At 30.9% G+C, this 21,348-nt stretch overlaps 1 long non-coding RNA gene across 1 annotated transcript; it reads left to right on the forward strand.

Moving 5' to 3' along the window:
• The first annotated feature begins 1,604 nt into the window (after positions 1 to 1,604).
• On the forward strand, positions 1,605 to 3,442 carry LOC130979597 (uncharacterized). The gene is made up of 2 exons (XR_009086684.1): positions 1,605 to 1,859; positions 2,156 to 3,442. It is a non-coding gene; the product is annotated as an uncharacterized LOC130979597 (long non-coding RNA).
• The last annotated feature ends 17,906 nt before the right edge of the window (positions 3,443 to 21,348 follow it).

Raw genomic sequence — 21,348 nt, forward strand, 5'->3', positions numbered from 1 at the left:
CCACCTTAGATTCCATGCGAAATTTGATAGGTGGGTAATCTTTACACCTCTTTTGGGGGTTGCTAATTGGTCAGAATGAAAGCAGGGTGGAAGTTTTATAGATGAGCTAATAAAAAGGGTGGAAAATAAGTGTGTTTCGAGTGCGTTTTCACTCTTTTTATTTTAGTATTATTTATTTTTAGAATGTAATAAAAAATAAAAAATAAAAATATAAACTAGACGTATCTAAATGTTTCAAAAAATTGATAGTCATTTTCCAAATCTGATTTTATTTGTACTACTTTTTTAATAGAAAGCTACAAACCAGATATTCTAAAGTAAAACCTTATTTACCTTGATATTTGTTCGTTCTTCTAGTTCATTAGTAAACAATAAATGGTAAATATATATAAAACATTATTTATCAAATTAATCCCTATACATTTGTTTATATTTATATATATATATATATATATATATATATATATATATATATATTATTGTATTCTAATGTATATTTTATATAAATTTAAATAATTAATTTAATGATTATTTTGTGTATATAATATAATTAAATAATAGATCAGTAATATTCATTGGTTATAGACTAATGAGGCTTACATGCATTTATATATGACACATCATTTTATTTTATTTTTTTTAAATAAATTAGTAAGTGAACTATTTACCTATAAATTAAAGTCATCAATTTGAATTTCACCTAATTTACTCGGAAATTGTTAGCCCATATACTTGTCAAAGTTTGCAACATAAAATGTGGCTAGTAATTCTGGCTCAAAATATAAAATCACATATTATATGTATGATTTAATTTTGATAGGTTGATAATGTAATTTTTTTTTTTAATATTGTCGTTCGAGTAATTTTTTGGGGGAACAACACTATTAATACCGTGATCTAATTCAACACTATAAATATTTTCTTGTCTTTCAACTTTATTTTTTGTCAATCTTGTCAATAATGATGAACACTATGATAAAAGGCCCTTTAGGTTAAGCGAGGTGAAGTAATGTTTAATTATCCAAGATTTTGATGTTCTAAAATTTGAATTTTATTTTAAAGAATAAAGTATGATCTTCTACTTTTAAATAGTTTTTTTTTTTATATTTATTCTTGATCTCACTTATGAAATAAATGGTGAGAGATCATATTTTACTCTCTAAAATAAAATTAAAAAACTTTAAAGGATTCAAATCCAAGTATACAGGCACACTTTCTGAAATCTGAATTCTGAGAAAAAAAAAATATATTTAAAGAGAAATGTTATTTATAGAATTAATAGTTAAATTACTTTTTAAAAGATAGGTTATTTTTTAAATTTATTTTTAAAAAATTTATTAATTAAATTAATCTTTTAAAAATTAGGGGTAAGTATTGTTTTGGTCCTTAATGTTGAATGTCATAATTGAAACTGTTCTCAACATAATTTTTTATTTAGAATCATCCTTAATATTTTTTTTGTATTAAAATCATCTTTTTTAATAAAATTTTTTATTTTATTACTAAACTACCCCTGTTAATAAAAAATTATAAAATTAAAAAAAATCCACGAAGGAGTAGGGGAGAAGGGAAAAGGGGGAACGGCGTGGGAGAGTGGGGGAAGGAAAAGGGGAAAGGGAGAGGGGAAAAGGGGGAGGGGGACAGCGCCGCCGAAGAGGGAGCTTTCTGCTTGAGCTTCAGCTTCTATTTCTGTGACTGCTGTGTTGCCGGGAAGGAGAGCCCGACGTGAGGAGGGCGGCGTGCGAAGGAGAGAGAGAGATTTGAGGCTGAGCTGGGCTCCTACCACCACCGATCTGCCCAACCGCCGTTGCTCCGTCGCCCACGAGTTGCCGGTGGTTTTGCTTCAGCTTCTGCATCTGGTTTTTCTTATACATCTGTTTCTTCTTCTTGTTTTGGCTTCTGCTCTTTGTTTTCTGTTTCTGGCTGAGCTTTTGCTTGAGTTTTTGCTTTTGCTTTTTGTGCTTCTGTGACTGCTTCTACTTCTAATTCTGATTTTGATTTGTTATTTTCTGATTTTATTGTTGTTGTGTGTTGATTTGGTTGTTGAATTTGTATTGATTTGTTGAATTTCTGATTCATTGATTTGTTGAATTTTTTATTCCTTGATTTGTTGAATTTGTATTGATTTTATTGATGTTGTTATTCTTGGTGATAGAGGTCCTGGTGCTCGTTGATGTTGTTATTCTTGGTGGTGGAGGTGCTGGTGGTGGTGGAGGTAAAGGTGTTGCTATTGGTGGAGGGTATTTTTGTCCAAAAAAAAGTTAAAAGGACGATTTTAATACGAAAAAAAAAACGTTAAGGATGATTCTAAATAAAAAAAGACGTTGGGAACGGTTTCAATTCTGACCCTCAACATTAGGGACCAAAACAATACTTACTCCTAAAAATTACAAATTAATTATTTTTAATATGGAAAAATATATATAGACAATGAGAATACTAAACAGTAAACAATGTGAATAATGGATATGTCGAATGTTCAATTCAATAGATATGCAGATAATTATGTTCATTATTTTTAATTAGATGGTTATTCATTTTGATTCGGTTTACTCATGCATAGTTAATAATGGGTGGATGTTCAATTCATTAAGTGTGCAGATGGTTATCCTACTGTTAGGATTTAGGGGATAATTTGAGAGTGGAGTATTTTTCTTTACTTTATTGGGCTAATTTTAGAACCCATTGTTCCCATTATTTACAAAAATCATTGTCTATCTAACAAAACCCTTTTAATATTCTATCACTCTATTAACAGTTTTCGTCAACTACTAACAATATAAAATGTTAACTAATAATATACACTTGTCGGAATAAAGAAAAGACAAAAATAATTAATTTATAATTTTTAAAAGACTAATTTAATTTATATAATCTTTTAGAAACAAATTTAAATAATGACCTATGTTTTTTATGAGCGAATTTAACCATTAATCCTATTTTTATATTATGTAAACATTATTTTTTAAATTTAAATGCTATAATATGGTTTATTGCAATGACTACATGCAATATGATGCCTAATGACCCGAGTGTTTCTCTATGTGTTGCTTATACCAAAGAGCAACCTTTCAATTAAAGCAAAATTCAAGTTGTGCACACAAAAACATAGGCATCATCGCAAGTGTATGTTGACCCTTCTTGGAAGTGAAGCAGCTGATGAATATAGTAAAAATAATAATAATAATAATAATAATAATCAATAATTCTTGGTTCATGGACAGAGTGGTAAGTAATAAGTAAGTAGGACACAACTAACAGGAGAAGCAGAAGTTGAAGTGATTTCCAAGAAAATGTCCTTCATCTTTCAACATGATTAAAGTTTTCATTTTTCACTGCCATGCCCAGCCGTATATTTATTAGGTGGATCCATTTCATATTCCATGTATATAATTCCAAGTTTCTTCACAAATAAAAACAAAAACGTTTCCCTTTATTTTAACTTCAATTATTAAAGAGAAGTTGAACTCAATTTGAATACAGAACTGTGACAGTGAGACAAACGTTACAACTTAGGCAACACAAGAGAAAACCAATCTCAAAGGTCGCTATTATTATTGTTACAATATGTTTATTAGTCAAATAAAAAAGATTGGATCTTAAGCATGTAACTAATCTTTTGTTATTAATTAGTAGTACATGATAATATGATTCATAGCACTAATAATAATAATTGTGAGTGGTTGTGGCACTGACTCGTATAGATAGATATACACAAACGCTGTTGCTATCAGATTGTCACATGTGACCACATTATATGATGCCACTGCCTCCCAATTTTTATTTCATTTCAATTTTCTATGTACTGTCTCTGACTTTTCAACTAGCCCAGAACATAGTAGATACAAACCAAACAAAATTATTTTGAAACAGGAAACCAAGTCATGCATGAAACATGGTAGAAAAAAAAAAGTACCCTCTAAATATATATATTGCTGGCTTTGGGATGTGATATTATGGAAATGTTTGATATCTAAAAAATTAAATAAATTTAGTTTTTTTTTTTTCTTTTAGATGGCGATGAATATATAGATAGATATTCACATACATGGGTAACATTATTCTAGAAAGCCTCAATAATAGTTACAGCCATTACCCTTACATGAGTTATTTGTTTAACACGAGACTAATTGCGATGTACGACATATATGTTCTGTTCATGATGTGGACAAAACCAATGTCGGTAAAACTAATAAGAGTGTGTATATAGTGCTCAATAAATTTGAAAGTTTGAAACGCGATCAATTAAAGTATTCAAACAACTTCTATCGATTTAATATGAAATTTAGAAAAATTGAAAAAACAGAACACTGAATCAGTAGTTCAGTACAGTATCAAGAGTCAGTATTGAAGAGAGGCTCAAGCAATTCATTTAAATGGAGAACACATTAACCTAAATAAATAAAGCTCTGTATACAATATAGATGTATAAATATAATTATTAATACTGAGTAAGTTTGTTTCTACTCGAGAGGATCCAATCCCTTACTACTTGGGTTGATCTGATCTTAAGAGGAATTGAGACTTTCAATCCTCTGTAAACATAACACTTAGGTAGCGTTTTGTGGAAAAACAGAGAAGGAAAGACTGAAATTGAGAGACAAAGATTGAAATAAATTTTAGTATTTGAAATAAGAATGAAATTCTAATTTAATTTGTACAAGAGGTAAAATTGGAATTAATTAATTGAAATGAATGTATTTTAGGTATAAAATATTATTAAAGTTTCGGTCTCTATCTTTAAAAATTTTTATTCCCTGTGTCCCAACTTTTTGGAGGTACTGAAATACTGAAATTTTGGAGACAAAGACAAAAATTTTTGTACCAGAAGCAATACTGAATCTTAGTCTCTCAGTCTCTGTTTTAGTACCTCAAAACAAATATTATCTTAAAGTTTTACTAATTAGTATATTGTGTTGATTATATATGTTACATGAATTGAGCTCCCTTTGTACTCGGAATTAGAAACTGGTACATAACGAACTTAGTGCTTGATTCATGGCAATACTGAATGATGATAATTATTCTGTTATAAAAAATGGTGCATGTCCAAGACTATGTATAAAACATGGCCTTTCTGAAATGCTTAATATAGCAATAGTAATATATCAATGTGAAGGTGAGAAATTGAAGAAAATTGCATGCTTAAGTTTTGTAATTAGTATTAATTCATCATATATTCCGGTTCCCTAAATGGAATTTACTTGTTAAACTCAGCATTATTACTTGTTATTTATTTGTGTCCATAGAAAAATGAAAAGACTTGTGTGGCAAGCATTGATGAGGGAAATGGAAGTGAAAGTAATAAAGCAAGTCAAATAGGAGGGTGAGGAGCGTGGGTGCACCTTCATTTCAATAATGGAATGAGACTAGGCGTTAGAAACGAGCACAAATCTTGCACAGCAATAAGTTGACATTTATGCCAATTTTAGGTCTATCTAACTGCAACAGATTCCTCTGCCTTCCATCGCGGGTCAACTACTCCTAATAATAGCTACTACGTACACCATGCAATATAATGTAACGTAAAACAAATTAACAAAATAAAAGTGCCCATACACCATCATCTTTGTAACATGACATAATTATTCCTATAGCTTCATGTTAGGTGGGGTACGTAATATTGGTTTGGTACCTTCTTTTATGAGGATTTGCCAACCCATTTTAACAACAAATTTCAAAATGTTGTACCTTACGTAGACATTTTAATTGGGTACAGCAATATGAACCTGTGACCTAAGACCCATCCACAGTAGTATTACCTAAGAAAAAATAAAAAGGAGAAGAATAAGAAAGCTTAGCTTCATCCGTGGCACATACATGCATTCATGACAGGGATAAGTAAAGTAAAGAAGACACTTGGTTATGTTCTCATCAACTACCACCATCATCTCATTCTTTAGAACCAAAAATGATTTTCAACATTAACTTTATTATATTTTATAATTTAGAAGATCAAATCTTATTTTATTTTATATATTTATTTTGACAAAAATTATGTTTTCGTTAAGAGTTAAGAATTTGTCATTGGTCAATAAGTTACGGCATATATAAAATAAAATTTAAATTGGTTATAAAAAATAATAATTTATTATTTAATAACAAAAAAAAAATAGTCAAAAATAATGAACTTGTCCCTTTTCTTTGGCCTTTTTAGTATTTCCGTTTAAATAGTTGGATTGCTCAGAGAAATCCGAATCTCTTGGAGGAGGCATTTTTGCTTAATTGGTCAACGGAGAAGACTTTCAAACAACCCAGGTTATGGAATCAAATTAGACAGAGCTGCTCTACAAAAACCATATTGGATTGGGCTTCTTGTGTTTCACAATACCAACCATCTTCAACAGAAAGAAACAGAAAAACACTTGCATTGTATTATGGGCTTGGCGGAAGGCCTTGTGCTTTGAATGGTATACTTTATACTTTTCTTTTTTTCACACACCAAAGAAGAGGCAAATAAAAACAGATCAATATTGAACCAAGTTGGGTTGGTCTAGTGGTTAGCTCACTAGTCCGCTTAAGCAAGTGTCGGGGGTTCGAATCCCGCCTTGTGCATGCAGCAACCCATTGGCCAGCGGCAAACCCTTAAATGGAGCTCAGTACCGCGACGGATTAGTCCTTGACTTGTCGGGTTGGGAGATACCGTGGAAAACCAAAAAAAAAAAAACAGATCAATATTGTATTTATGAAAATATTAGTGCTAAAATTTTCCTAAATCGAACACATTATTATGTAAATTCCTAAAAGGCCAATGTATGAATTTTATATATATATTTTTTTGTCTTTTACGATATCCCTCAACCCAATAAGTTAATGACTAATTTGTTAACTCCATTTAAATCTTATAAAATTTATTGATACTATGGTCTAGTGAATTGAAGCCATGGCCCAAAAATGGACACACGATAAGCCCAAAGCTGACTACTCAGAAGGGGAGTGATAGTCTCAAAAGCACGTGGGTCTATGTCTGAAAAAAAAAAAAAAAAACACGCGGGTCACTTAACCCAGCCTGCCGAGATGTGGGGATCCAGGATTCGAACCCGACTTCGCTTGGGGAGCAAGTTACGACTTCCCTTCTACTACTTCGGTTGTTGTCTTCAAGAATAATAACCACGTCAATGTGGGTTAATTCTTTAGAATTTAATTTTGATGTATTATCGGTGTAAAATAATTTTATATGTATATTTAATTATATAATACCATATTAATAAAAATAATTATTTTTAATTGATTACATAAATAGTCATTTAAAAAAATAAATTTAATTACACGACAGTTTAAAATATTTTAATTATTAGTGCATCAAAATTAAACTCAATTTTTTATATAGTAAAAAAAAAACTACTTTTCTTTAAAAGAGATTATCATTTGAGATGACCAAGTCATTATCATCCTTTTAAAAATACAAGATATTTTTTAATTTAATATTTATTTAAATTTATTTCTAACTCTTGTTAAATTAGACATTAAAATAAATATTCTCAACTGTAATTTGACATAAAGACACTTTAAATATATTCACAAATATTACGATTTTTTTCATCTAATCCATTGACACACACTACATTTTAGATACACTTCGAAACAAACTCATACAATTATGTATTAATTCCTTTACAATCATGTAATTTCTTTTTTAGATATATAGATATTTTCTTTTAATAAAAAAAAAGAAAAAACAACCAGTATCCATAAATTTTATAAACGTCGATAAAAGTACTCATTAAACAAAAAAATTAACATTATACTAATAAAAAATAGATTCCGTACAACAAAAATATTAAAAGTCTAATTTTTTGTTGACTTTTTAACAAAATACCCAAATTAACCCTATCATTTTCTCTTTTCCAAACTTCAACAAAAACAATGTTTTGAGAAATTTCATTCATCGATGGTTACAATATCAGCACCTTTGTTTTTTTCCTCCCAAATCTTCTTCTTATTCTTCTCAAAATTCAACAAAAAACCACACCTTTTTAGATATAAAAGAACTATAATCAGAATCAGAAGTTTAACATGGCTGAATCTACAAACTGCCGGTTACTACCCTCTTATTATCATCGCCTCATCGTCACCATGTCTTGCGCAACGCTTGTTCAACAGCATCATCATCTCTGGCTCCACGCTCGTTTGTCATCGTCGCGGCCTCCGAATCGATCTTCCTCATCATTGTCGCCTCCAGCAGAATTGTCACCGTCACCAGCAGCATTCTTGCCACCTCCAGTAGCCTCTTCGTCACTCATCGTTACTGCCTCTCACAGTCTCGTCGTTGTCATCGCATCAATCTTTTCTTCTGTTGTGGGCACCTCACATTTTTGCCATCTTTTGTACTAAATACTTTCTCTTATTAACATTTTGGGATTTAAAGTTTCTTCAATTTTTTTTGGCAATATAAATTCTGGGAATGACTTGATTAAATAAATTAATTGGCAATTTAACTTCTTCTTGTTATAAAATAAATATAAAATAAAGAAGTATAAATAGAAGACTCTGGTACCATAATTACTATCTCAATATAATAAAGATGATTAATATATTTCCTAATATTATATGTAAAGAGTAATAGAAAAGAGTATTTAAAATACTTATAAAATAAAGGAAGAGAGAGAATTGTAGTAGAAATATAAAGAGAGAGAAGTATTGTAACATAAGGAAAAGAGAGAATATTTTATTGCTTGTTGTATGTTTCGTCAGAGACAAAGCCTCTATTTATATACATTCATAAGGTTACTTTGTCAAACCTTATTAAATGAAATCTCTCTTGAAAACTTGAACTTTATGAAAGATGGGCATCCACATCCTTTGTACTTATCATAACACTCCCCTTGGATGACCATTTAGGATTATTGCCTCGTTAAAACCTTACTAAAGAAAAACTCAGTGGGAAAAAACCTTAGTGAAGAAAAAAGAGTACAACATCCTTTAGTGATAGGGACTGACTCATTAAAAACCTTGTCAAGAAAAATCCAATGGAAAAAAACCTGACCAAGGGAAAAAGAGTACAGTCTCCCCCTCTTGCTGACATCATTTAATGTCTTGAAATCGGCGCATCCCAATCTCATGTACCAATCTTTCAAAGGAGGATTTTGGGAGTGACTTTGTGAACAAATCTGCCAGATTGTCACTTGAGCGAATCTGTTGGACATCAATTGTCCCTTGATTTTGAAGATCATGAGTGAAGAAGAATTTGGGAGAAATATGCTTTGTTCTATCACCTTTGATATATCCGTCTTTAAGTTGAGCAATACATGTTGTATTATCTTCAAATAGGACAGTTGGAGCCATCTTATGATCAATCAGTTCACATGATAACAGAATATATTGAATCAGGCTCCTTAGCCAAAAACACTCGCGACTAGCTTCATGAATTGCCAGTATTTCAGCATGATTAGAGGAGGTTGCTGCTATCGTCTATTTCGTGGATCTCCATGATATAGTTGTACCACCATATGTAAACAGGTATCCTGTTTGAGATCTCTCTTTATGTGGATCAGACAAGTATCCGGCATCTGCATAGCCAACTAGTTGTGACTTGGATCCATAGGGATAAAACAACCCCATATCAACTGTTCCATGAAGATATCGAAAGATCTGTTTGATTCCACTCCAATGTCTTCTGGTTGGAGAGGAACTATATCTTGCTAGTAAATTCACCGCGAACGATATGTCAGGTCGCGTATTATTAGCAAGATACATTAGCGCTCCAATGGCACTAAGATATGGTACTTCAGGACCAAGGATATCTTCATTCTCTTCTTTAGGATGAAATTGATCATTTTTCACATCCAAAGATCTTACGATCATTGGAGTACTCAAAGGATGAGACTTATCCATATAAAATCTCTTCAAGATCTTTTCTGTGTATGTTGTTTGATGAATAAAGATCCCATTTTTTATATGCTCGATCTGCAGGTCGAGACAAAATTTAGTTCTTCCAAGATCTTTCATTTCAAACTCTTCTTTTAGAGTTTTTATAATTGTTGGAATCTCTTAAGGAGTCCCAATGATATTTAAATCATCAACGTACACAGTAATTATAATGAACCCAGATGTAGTTTTTTTTATGAAAACACATGGGCAGATATCATCATTCTTGAATCCGTTTTTGGCCAGATACTCAGTAACACGATTATACTATATTCGTCCAGATTGCTTTAGACCATATAAAGATCTTTGCAATTTGACTGAGTATAACCCTTGCGAATATTCATTGGATGGTTTAGATATCTTTAGTCCTTCAGGGACTTTCATATAGATATCCCGATCTAATGAGCCGTACAAATAGGCTGTTACCACATCCATTAAATGCATATGCAGTTTATGATATGCAAATAAACTGACCAAATAACGCAATGTTATCGCATCCACTACAGGGGAATACGTTTCTTCATAATCTATACCGGGCCTTTGTGAAAAACCTTGTGCCACAAGTCGGGTTTTATAGCGCACAATTTTATTTTTCTCATTTCGTTTTCTCACAAATACCCATCGGTATCCAACAGGTTTTACATCTTCAGGTGTACGGACTACAGGTAAAAAAACTTCACGTTTTGCAAGTGAGTCTAATTCAGCCTTCATTTCTTCTTTCTATTTTGGCCAATCATTCCTTTGTCGACATTCTTCGACTGATCTTGGCTCAAGATCCTTACTTTCATACATGATATTCAATGCCACATTATATGCAAATATTTCATTGACAATTGTCTTATTTCGGTCCCATTTCCCTCCTATAAAGACATAATTTATCGAGATCTCATCATTTTCACAATTTTCAGGTACCTGAACGTCTTCTGGCGTTAACATTATATCAGAATTTTGGACAACTACAGGTGTCTCTGCTATGTCTTTTTCAACAGAAATAGTATTTACCTCTTTTCTTTTTCGAGAATTTTTATCTTTGAAACCGACAGGCCTGCCACGCTTCTGGCGTGTATTTGCTTCAGTGACTATTTGTCCTACTGGGACATCAATTCGAATTGGGGCATTTTCTACCCTGCCACGCTTCTAGCGTGAATTTGCTTCAGTGGCTACTTGTCCTACTTGGACATCAATTCGAATTGGGGTATTTTCTGCTGGTATATAAGATTTGGTTATCCTCTTTGTATCGAAAAATGCATCAGGTAATTCATTTGCTATTCTTTGCAAATGTATAATCTTTTGAACTTCTAGTTCACATTGCCCAGATCAAGGATCTAAATGCATCAACGATGATGCATTCCAATTAAGTTCCTTTTCAGGAAACTTATTTCTCCCCCTAATATTAGAAATTTTGATTCATCAAAATGACAATCCGCAAATCGGGCTTTAAATATATCTCCAGTTTGTATTTCAAGATACCTCACTATAGAGGAAGAATCATATCCAACATATATCCTCAATTTTCTTTGGGGTCCCATTTTGGTACGATTAGGTGGTGCAATGGGAACATATATCGCACACTCAAATATTCTTAAATGAGAAATATTTGACTGCTGGCCAAAAGCTAATTACATAGGAGAGAAGTGATGGTAACTCGTTGGCCTCAAACGAATAAGTGCTGCGGCATGTAAAATAGCATGCCCCTAAACTGAGGTTGGGAGATTTGTTCTCATAAGTAAGGGTCTAGCAATTAATTGGAGGCGTTTAATAAGCGATTCTGCTAACCCATTTTGTGTGTGAACATAAGCTATTGGATGTTCAACACTTATTCCATTAGCCATACAATAAGCATCAAAAGCTTGGGAAGTAAATTCACCAGCATTATCAAGACGAATTGCTTTTATTGGATTTTCTGAAAATTGTGCTTTTAATCGAATAATTTGAGCCAGTAATCTCGCAAACGCCAGGTTGCGAGAAGATAATAAGCACATATGTGACCATCTCGAAGATGCGTCTATTAGGACCATGAAATATCTAAACGATCCACATGGTGGATGAATAGGTCCACACATATCACCTTGAATCCTTTCTAAGAATTCAGGAGACTCAAATCCAATCTTTAATGGTGATGGCCTTAAAATTACCTTTCCTTGAGAACATGCAGCACAACAAAATTTACTAGATTTATGAATCTTCTGGTTCTTTAGTGAATGTCCATGAGAGTTTTCAATAATTTTCCTCATCATGGTTGTTCCCGAATGACCCAATCGGTCGTGCCAAGTTATGAATTCATTTGGACTAGTAAACTTCTGGTTTACAATGGCATGTGATTCAATTGCACTAATCCTTGTATAATATAACCCAGATGAAAGTGAGGACAACTTTTCTAATATAACTTTCTTATTTGAATCATGAGTTGTGATATATAAGTACTCATGATTTTCCTCATTCATAGTCTCAATATGATATCCATTTCGGCGAATATCTTTAAAACTCAATAAGTTTCTTCGAGACTTGGTAGACAATAGTGCATTATTTATTATGAATTTTGTTCCTCCGGAAAATAAAATTATAGCTTTTTCGGAGCCTTCTATCACGTTGCCTGAGCCAATAATAGTATTAACATATTCTTCTTTTGGCACAAGATGGGTAAAATATATATTACTTTTAAGAATAGTGTGCGAACTTGCACTATTCGCAAGGCAAATATCTTTAGAATATGTCATTGCCATTTTTCTTCAAAAACAAACAATAATAATAATAAAATGAGTAAAAGTACATGCACAATAAAATTATTCATATGAATATTTAGCAAACACACATATTAAACTATTCCATCATTTATCAAATAGCCAATATTTCTTTCAGAATCCTTAAAGAAATTAGACACATCATAATGAGTGGTGGAATTTTTATAATTTGAAACAAATTTTGTTTCCTTTTCTTTGTCATCATTTTTCAAGAATGCTTGATAAAGATCAACTAGGTACCTTGGGGTACGACAGGTACGTGACCAATAGCCCTTTCCACCACAACGGAAGCATTGATCCTCAATTGATTTATTTTGCCCATTGTTCCTTTCTTTATCCCACTTCTGGTGAGATCATTTCTTGTGAACATAATTTATTTTTCTTCTAAAATTTTTCTTGCTACCATAGCCTTTCCATTTACCTCTTCTGGGGTTATAATTTGCCGCATTTGCTTCAGGAAATGGGGCGGCGCCAGCTGGGCGCACTTTATGATTTCTCAAAAGTAACTCATTGTTGCGTTCAGCAACAAGAAAGTAAGAAATTAACTCAGAATATTTTTAAATTCTTTTTCTCGATACTGCTGCTACAGGAACACATTCAAGACATGGAAGGTCGAGAAAATTTTCTCTAACATATTAGGCTTGAGGAAGTATCACCGTCTTTTGATGATTGTACCTTTCTTCAAGGTCTTTCCACAGATCTGCAAGATCTTTTAATGTAGGATATTCATTTCTCAATCATTCGTTAAGATGACGATAAAGAAAAATCATGGCCTTGACTTTTATCCTTCTGTGATGTATTATTTTCAACCTCAATGGTATCTTTAAGATCCATTGAATCAAGATGGATTTTAGCATATAGTATCCATGATAAATAATTGTTTCCAGATATATCAAAAACATTATATTCAAGATGAAAGAGTTTCGACATAATAAAAATTTGTTACTTGAAGTCTTCCTAAAACTTCGTTAGAGCTTCGTGCTGATAACGTGTTATGAAATAAATATAAAATAAAGAAGTATAAATAGAAGACTCTGGTACCACAATTACTATCTCAATATAATAAAGATGATTAATATATTTACTAATATTATATGTAAAGAGTAATAGAAAAGAGTATTTAAAATACTTATAAAATAAAGGAAGAGAGAGAATTGTAGTAAAAATATAAAGAGAGAGAAGTATTGTAACATAAGGAAAAGAGAGAATATTTTATTGTTTGTTGTATATTTCGTCAGAGGCAAAGCCTCTATTTATATACATTCATAAGGTTACTTTGTCAAATCTTATTAAATGAAATCTCTCTTGAAAACTTGAATTTTATAAAAAATGGACATCCACATCTTTTGTACTTATCATAACACTTCTTTCTTTTTTTTGTTGGTGGTAGTGGTGTAGGTAGTGAAAAGAACTTTTCAAATTTTAAGTATTTTGAGTACTTTTGTATTGAAATTTTTTACTGTTAAAAAAATGAGCGTTAATGCTGAAGTTTAGGAAAAAAGAGTAGCTGTAGAGTTGAGGTCGAAGACGAAAGATACGTTAATTTGAGAATTTTGTTAAAAGGTCAATAAAAAATTAAAATTTAAATATTTTTGTCATATAAAATTTATTTTTTATAGATACAATTTTAATTTTCTTATTTAATGAGTATTTTTATCCACAATTATAAAATTCATAAATACTGATGGTTATTTTTCCAAAAGAAAATTAAGTGATTCACTTGATTCTCCTCCTTTTTCCTCCTTTTTCTTTGAGAATGGAAATTGAGAATAAACGATTAGCATGTGTTAGTAAAAGAGTTTAGGGACCCAACAACATAGAATAGTAGCAACTAGAAGCAAGAAAAACTCAACTTGTGATTTGGTTTGTCGTTACTTAACCAGGCTGTCACTCATATGCGATTCTTCTTCGCATGCTATCAAATAAAATAACACCAAAATGTATAAGACAAGGTATACAAGAACAGCAAAAGGAGGAAACAGCATATTCATTTAACTTTAATTAATTTTCCTTAAACCCCACCATTCGTGATCTTCTATAGCTATAATCTCAATTCATATTTAATTTCCTTATATGCACCTAAAACAATGAGCGGCGCTCTTTAATTATATGCAATATTTTTAAGTTTTAACCAAATATTCTAATGTCATAGCAGGCCAACATCATTTGCAGTTCAAGATGTGTCCAATGCAGGAGGATTCCTAGCTTTTTTTTTTTTTTTTAAAGTTATTCGTAGATTTCATCATATTCCAAGAACTTTAGGTTTCTCTGTTTTGTCTAGATTCACAATGTAAACACCTAAACTTTTTTTTTGCGTTCTTAAATGTGATGTAGCATCATAGGGAGGGTATGTGTCAAATAACTAATATGCACATGTTGCATCAATAATTGAACAATAAGAAGTAATTATGGGCAATATTTACATTCGCAAGTCCAAGTGGGTGGTCTAAATTAAGCATCTTCATAAAGGGGTTTTAAGAATTTCCTTTTCTGTTTATGATGTATGCAAGCATATTCAACAACAACAACAACAACAACAACAACAACAATAATAATAATATTATTATTATTATTCTAAAGGTTACCTGAAATATTGATTTAGGCCTAAACGTGAGGTCTAGATCTTTTTGTGTGGCAGCATCTGACTTATTGATGTCGATTTACCGTTTGTCTGAATTCCTCGTAAAAAGGTGGGAGTAGTATCTACAAGAGACTTTAATGTTTAAGTTAACAAGGGTTTTAAGCAAGTTTTTAGTATACTAGAACGTGAATTATACGTTAGAGGTGTTAGTGTATTTATAGTAGAGTTTGATGAACTCCTTAGCGACGGTAGTTCCATCTTATCTTATATTATATCTTGGAAGTTTTTTGGAGTCTATCTTTTGGAGGAGATAGAGATTTAATCACGACTTCTTCTGGAAGTAGTGACCTTCCGCGTTAGATAAGTGGAGCTAGGCTCCTTGGTTGGATTCCGACCTCTTCAAAGAGGTCGGGTAGGGGATGAGAGGCCACCTTCCAAAGTTGGTCCTCTCATCATTATTGGGTCTGACTTTAAGATTGGATCAGAATATGAACAGTGCCCTACTTGAGTCCCGACCTTTTTGTAAGTTAGACTTAAGCATTTCATGGCTTCCGTCCGAGACGTCGGGCGCTTCTTTCTGCAAATCTCGGGTTTTTGGTTACGGGTTTGAAAATTTGAACATTGCCCCTATTTAAATGAGGGGCTGAATTGGCACAACAGTTTCTTTGATCTTCGTGCATGATTTAAAGTGAAGTTATTGGGCCCGTTACTCCTTGCTTCCTTATAAAAGCTTCGTGGATCCTCTTCTTTTCTCCATTTCTGCGACTCTCTCCACTTTTTCCTTGCGAAAGAACTTCTTCCTTCTTCTGTTTCTTGTTCTATCATTCTTGTTTCCAAGATTTTCTTTGTCTTGGGTTTTTCGGAGGCTTCTTTCTTGAAGAGAAACGTTTGTGTTACTGCTATTTGACGCGCCCTCCCTTTTTCAACTTTTAATCAAGTTGGTGTTTTAATGGCTTTGCATTTTTTGCTTACTTTGCTATTGTCTTGAATGATTCTGGTGATGTTGATAGTAGCTTGTTGTTGGTTCTTATTTTTTTATATGACTTTTGCTGTTTCCTTTGGAGGTTTCTTCTTTATTGCTTTGACTGTTGTTTTCGTTGCTAAAAAAGTCTTCCCTTTTACTTGATACTCTTGTTTTGGTTGTTTTCTGGACTTTGCGGGACTGTGGTTGATTTATTTTGCCTCATTTGCATCTGTGTTGTCCATAAAGGTGCCGCTATGATGCGACAATGTTGCATGGGAGAGACACCTTTTGGTTTGAAAATATTTTGAAAAGGCTGTGTTTCTTTGGTTTCACTTGTCTTATCCGGCTTCTTTTGGCTCTGTCTAATTTATTGTAGTAATGATTTCCTTGTTACTTGTATTGTAGGTGTAGCTATATGTCTCGTACTGTCTTAATGAAAATGTCCACTAAAGTCCCTCCAGGCCTTCGTAACTGGGTAGACACTGTAGTCCTTTCTTATGTTTCTGTAGTGGATAACGAGTACTGTGATGAGTTTCGTAAGCACCACAGGATTTGTGTGATAGAGAGGATGAGAGAAATTATGAGCTCATTGTTTCCAATCCTGAAGATAGGGTTTGTTTCCCACTTTTTGACAACTCGGAGCGTCCTTTTTTCTACACTTACGACTGTTTTTTCACTAAGTTGGGTATTGCTCTTCCTTTTATCGAGTTTGAAACGAAGATCCTTTGGTCTTATAACGTAGCTCCTTCTCAGCTTCACCCCATTTTTTGGGCATTTTTGAAAATTTTTCAGCTTCTATGTTGGGAGTTAGATGTCCGACCTTCTGTTAGCCTTTTTCTTTATATGTTTGTTTTGACTAAACCTGGGTCGCAGAAGGAGAAGACTTTTTGGATATCTTTCTGAGCTGTTCAGGGTTTAGGGTTTAGGGTTTAAAAATCATTACTTTAAAATTCGAGTTGTAGAGGATGTCCGACCTTTCTTTTTGGATGAGAGTAACGAACTTCCGAACGTACCCGTCTCGGTCGAGGATTAGCCGCTGGTCCTTCTCCCTGTGGACCCTGTGGACTGTGGTTTAGGTGGTGGTGGTAGTATAACAGCGTTGCCTTTGGGTTGGGGCTCACCTTCAGATTCGGATGCCATATGGCCATCTTCATGTTAATTATGTGCCATCGTTGAGGGATGAACTCCAGGTCCTCAGCAATGGCGCCAATGTTCCGAGAATTACATTAAACGTTGATTTGAGTCTGAACGTGTCATATTCCTTTGTGTGGCAGCATCCGACTTATTGATGCCGAGGTGCCACCTGTTCGAGTTCCTCGTGAGGAGGTGCGGAGTGGTACCTGGAAGAGAATCCGATTATTAAGTTAGCAAGGAATTTAAGCAGATTTTTAGTAGACTAGAACGTGAATTATACCTGGCGAACGGGATGTCAGTGTATTTATAGTAGGGTTTGATAAACTCCTTGGCGGCGGTAGTTCCATCTTATCTTAAGAGTTTGTTGGAGTCTATCTTTTGAGGAAGATAGAAATTTAATCACAGCTTCTGGAAGCAGTGACTTTTCGCGTTAGATAAGTGGACTTGGGCTCCTTGATTGGATTCCGACCTTTTTAAAGAGGTCAAGATAAGGAATGAGAGGCCACCTTCTAAAGTTGGTCCTCTCATCCTTATTGAGCCTCACTTTAGGAGTGGACTAGATTTTGAACAACAACAATAATAATAATAATTAAAAAGAGAGGTAAGATTTTTTAAAATTAGTGAAAATTCATATAAAATTGTATTTATGTAAAGTTGATATTTGAGAATTGATAAATAATTTAATAAATGATTAAATTATTATTTAATAATTTTTAACAATTAATTTCATATAAAAGTATCTGTATGTATTTTTTTAAAGTTTTTTAAAACAATTTTTACTAAGAAAAAGCAATTATATTAAATAAGTATTCTCCAAACGTCTTGCCATAGGGATTGGAATTAAAATAGGCTATTTTTTCGATATGAATTTTTAGGATGTATTGTTTATAGTTATAGAGAATTTGTGTGTTTTTAATTAATATAGAACCGATTTTTTTTTATTTCCAAAATACAAATTGGAAGCACCGAATTGGGAAGAGAGAGGAAAACTAATGGTCCGATTTGAGAGAAGCTAAATTCAAATTTCAGGATTCACAAAATCGAGAGTTAAATTTATACAAGTTTACAAATTATAAGTCAATTTTGTGTTTTAAAATTTTTTAAAAAGTTAAACTTCATAAATCAGAAGATCAAATTTATGATCTCCATATGAAAAAAACACACTAAATTTTACATATTATTAAAAAATTACTATAAATTCAATAGCAAAATTAAAGAGAGATTAAAATAACCTTCACTAATGAATTTTAAACTGTATATTTATAATTTATAAAAAGGATTTAATATTTTTCTTTTGTTTTGGTAAACAATAGAGATTTATATGCTTTGATTGACACTTAACTTAACTTGTGAGACCTTGAAAAATGTTTATTGTTATAAAAGTCTTTGCGACAAATCATAGGCGATGAACGAATTGACTTTTTCAGTTAACATTATTATAGATTATAGCTATACCTATAATTATTTTTAAAAAACGGATTCAATTTTTTCTGATGAAAAATTTAGAATTATTATTGTGAGAGATATAATAATTTATATATATTTTTATATTAATTTAATATTTAAAAAAATTATTTTATAATATAATATCAAAATATTTATAAATTAGAACTTGATTCCTATTAAATTTTTAAAAAAATTATTTATATACATTATATATTAATTTAAATTTTAAAAAAATATTTTTATGACCCTTTTTCTTATCTATAGTTTATTTATTTATTTGTTAATGTTAAGTCTGTTAGATATGAACAAAATACCAGCTTTAAAATATTGAAGGAAGAAATCATCATGCAAACTTTAAATAATCAGATTTCTTTGGAGAAAAGAAACAAAGTAAAATAAAATATCTGCCTCAAATAAATTAAATATTTATTTAAATTTTTTTATTTATCAGTTAGTTATTAATATTTAAAAATATAAGATAAAATAAATTACTAATAACCAAATAATAATAAAAAATAATAAATTTTTATTCTAATATTTTTCATAAAATAATAAATGCAAAAAACTTCTATATACACATTATAAAATAAAATTAATGATAATAGAATTACATCATAATTTTTTTAATTAATTCTGTCTTGTATATATGTAACAATTTATGGATTAACAGTAAATTTTTAAATAGAATTCAGTATCATAGTAGATTAATACTTAACCTGCCAAATAAAAAATATCATAAAAAAAAATCATTTATATATATTGTACCCTCTTTTATCCATCTTAGAAATATATGAATCTATAATTTGATTTAATGGTTTACCTCTTTAAAACATAAATTATTGTCTATCAATATGTTAAAAAATTTTCTGATTTCTCAATCAATCCATGAAGTGTCTCAGAAAACTTGGTATGCTAATTCCGATTTTCAAGCAAGAGCCGTATCCTACCCTCAAACGTACGCAAAATTACTACTGATATTTGAAATTTTATATATATTACCGAAAAAAATAAAAAATATGAATAATAAATAATTTTTTAAAAAATTAAAAAATATGACAAAAAAATAATAAATAATTTTTTAAAAAATAAAATATTATTTTGATTTCTAAAATTTAGATTAAATTTTAATTTAGTAAAGATTTTGAATTTTTTATTTTATTCTCAAAAAATTTTAAATATATTTAATATTATCTCACAATTAAATTTAAAATAAACAATTAACATATTAAAGAATTAATAACGTTTGATTTTGATACATAAGTAAAATTGATTCATCAATAATCATTAATATGAATTTTTTTCTGAGTCTAGAGTGTTAATAATTGATTAACAGGATTTTATTTTTTTTACATGTTACCTGAATTTTTTTTATGAATAATAGGTTTATTATTGTAATTATTTTTTAGCAAGAGTACATAAAAAGTACATAATATATAAGGAGTAATAACTCACAAATATTTTTTAAGAAAAATTTTTCATTCTTCACTAATGAGAAGAACTCATTTTTTTTTCACTGCTCAAGATAGCACAATAAGAAGCGCAAAAAAGCGCAAAAAACTACGGAAAGAGGCACACGAAGGAGCAGATCTAAAACACACCAAAGGAAAGAGCAGCCGCAGCTGCCGTCGGTCCTACGCGGCCAAGCCTAAAAAAGGTGAATAAAAGAGATGGAGCCGAGCCACCAATGACGATGACGCATTCTTTTAGGTTTTTTTTTTTATTTTTTGATTCAAATCTTTTTTTGTTTGATTCAATTGTACAATACTATAATCAGAGTTGTATAATCAGCGCAGCAAATCTTTCTTTTTTTTTATTCAATTAAAACTCAGAAGTTGTGAATAAAAAAAATGTTATTTAGATTATTTTTTATTAATAATAAACTTATCATTGTAATTATTTTTTTTGAAAGAAAATGAGTTTTTTTATTGTTGAAAAGAATGAAAAATCTTTTTTAAAAAATATTTTTTGAGTTATTATACCTTATATACTATGTACTCTTTATGTAGTCTCGTTAAAAAATAATTACAAGGATAAGTTTATTATTGATAAAAAAAATAATCTAAATAACACCAAGTTGTATTATTGATGGTTTGATGAACCAGATAAAATAAAGAAAGGAAGAAAAATGAGTTCTTCTCATTGTTAAAAAGGATACAAAATTTTTCTTAAAAAATATTTGTTGAGTTATTACACCTTATATACTATGTATTTTTATTAAAAAATAATTACAATGATAAGTCTATTATTAATAAAAAAAATAATCTGGGTAACATAACAAAAAGAAAATTGACAAAAAAATGTATTATAAAAAAATTGGTTATGTTTTTTTAACGCACAGAAAAAGATATGATTTAATAACAACGATGTTAACTTTTACGTTAGTTATTCTATTAACTACTCTTGTCAGGACATTGAAGATTGTAAAACGAGCTCAATAATTATGTGTTTATTGAATGAGCCACACTTATATAGGCCATTAGATTTTATTATATGAAAATTAAAGACTAATATAAAAGAAGAGCAATGATAGACTCTAATAAATATAGAATATTCTAGTACATAAATAAATGTTTTAAATTGTAATATTTTAATACACAATACTTTAAACGGTAATA

The sequence above is a fragment of the Arachis stenosperma genome, chromosome 5 (assembly GCF_014773155.1).
Source record: "Arachis stenosperma cultivar V10309 chromosome 5, arast.V10309.gnm1.PFL2, whole genome shotgun sequence".
Lineage (NCBI taxonomy): Eukaryota > Viridiplantae > Streptophyta > Magnoliopsida > Fabales > Fabaceae > Arachis > Arachis stenosperma.